The following is a 1,986-nucleotide window of genomic DNA, read 5'->3' on the forward strand; positions in this document are numbered from 1 at the left end:
TTAGTCCCTAAATGTTCACAGAACTCATACGCTTTTTACATAGAAACTTATATTAGGCTACTGTAGTAGTCACATGTTTCTGTTGAACTTGTTTCAGCTTTGCTGTCCTTGTTTTTAGCCGTGTGTCCCCTTGTGTGTGTGTGCCTGTCTGTCTGTGTGTGTGTGTGTGTTTGTCTGTGTGTGTGTGTGTGTGTGTGTGTGTGTGTGTGTGTGTGTGTGTGTGTGTGTCCCACTTTCACATTTGTTTGATATTATTTTATTGACAAGTCTCTTTGATTGGCCCCTATTTAAAGCAATAACAAAATTAAGACATATCTACCTTTACATTGTTTAATAGCCTAATATTCTTTTGAGTTCATTATGGTCAACTGCAATATTTCCTGGATTTTGTAAGCTATCCCCATAGTCCTTATACAATGTATGTAGAAATGCAGGAATGGGGATTTAAAAAAGCACCCCCAGACACCCCCTGTGATCAAACCAAAGTTAGACCCTTGCCTACGCCCCTGGTTGCAAAAGAAATACATATTAAATGTAGTTTTAACCCCATATGGAGTGGAAACATGCCTACATTTGGTGCCAAACTGATCAAAACTTTTCCTTCAGGACAAAATAAAAATATTAAATATTTCTCTTTAACAGAAGTGATTTTTTTGACTCAGTGTCGCAGGTGTTTGGACTCAACTGTCCGGATCAACTGGCTCTTTAAAAAAAAAAAAAAAAAAAAAAAGGTCAGAGTTCAACCCGCAAAAACATGCCAACATTTCAAGCAATAATACCAAAGAAACGCCGGTACTCACATGTGAAACTCCTGCGTCTCTCACACCGTCACCATCCCCACCATCACGGCTCCGGCGCGCCCCGCTCACAGCTGCCAAATCGCATCCGGAGAGAAGGCGCAAAGTGGCCGATCCATGAGCACAGAAACTCCGCACAGCGCCAAAGGGGAGGTGGGGAAACGAACAAAAAGTGTTTGGGAATCAAAAATCTCTCGAAGAAAGAAGGTGAAGATGGGGTGGTTGTTGTTGTTGTTCGTTTTTTTTTTTTTTTTTTACATCCAAACAGAGCGATAAAGATGCGGGAGGAGCCGCAGAAGTGTCCCCTCCAGCAGCGGCAGAAGAGGCGGACTGTCGCGCTTCGGTCCCGCCGGGGAGAGGGTGGTGCGCACCGGGCTGTTTCACTCCGTCTGCTCGGTGTCTTCTTCCGGCATCTTCCAACAAAAAAAAATAAACTTCAGGCGCTTAAGTCCTCCGGGAGAAGCGGCTTCATGTTCCTTTAATTCCCCCCTTTGAAATTTCGAAAAACACACTCCTGGCCTTCACCCCCAGCGAACTAAACCAGCGGATTTCTTCTCATCCTCCTCAGGTGTGATGATTAGGTAATTAACGAGAACACACGCGCCGTCTAAAATAAAATAAAAGTCCTCCCTCTCTGTCTCTCTCTTGCGGCTCCAGCTGTTGCTTTTATGTTTCTGGATTTTTTTTCTTCTCCTTCTCCTTCTCCTTCTTCTTCTTCTTGGAAAAATTAATTGAAGGTGAAGAAGTGTGACGTTTTTGCCGTGAGACTGGAGTGTGTTGCTGCGCGTCCGTGCGTCGTTGGGCTGGTATAGGTCTGACCGGCCCGGACTCCCGTCATCCCCGCCGCTTGATCGACCGGAGAGAGAGAGAGAGAGAGAGAGAGGGGGGGGAGAGAGAGAGAAAGAGTGAGAGAGAGACACAGAGAGAGAGAGACACATACAGAGAGAGAGAGAGACACACACACAAACACACACACAGAGAGAGAGACACAGAGAGAGAGAGAGAGCGAGAGAAAGAGAGAGGGAGAGGGAAAGAGAGAGAGACAGAGAGAGAGAGAGAGAGAGAGAGAGAAGGAGAGAGAGACACACACAGAGGGAGAGAGAGTGTTGGAAAGGAAGGAGGGAGAGAGAAGGGCGGAGTATCGCGAGGTTACGCCCTAAGTCCCGTTTTTCTCGCGCTGTCTCTTCTC

The 1,986-nt window shown here is 46.1% G+C and overlaps 1 protein-coding gene across 1 annotated transcript in view; it reads right to left on the reverse strand.

The window, feature by feature from the left end:
* Positions 1-1,604, reverse strand: part of LOC114549626 (sodium channel protein type 4 subunit alpha B) — a 345,707-nt gene extending 344,103 nt beyond the window's left edge. The window contains exon 1 of the mRNA XM_028570008.1: positions 801-1,604. The gene's annotated coding sequence lies outside the window, so the exon portion shown is untranslated. The remainder of the gene's footprint in view (positions 1-800) is intronic.
* Positions 1,605-1,986: the final 382 nt, after the last annotated feature.

Source organism: Perca flavescens, chromosome 22, assembly GCF_004354835.1.
Source record: "Perca flavescens isolate YP-PL-M2 chromosome 22, PFLA_1.0, whole genome shotgun sequence".
In the NCBI taxonomy this organism is placed as follows: Eukaryota; Metazoa; Chordata; class Actinopteri; order Perciformes; family Percidae; genus Perca; species Perca flavescens.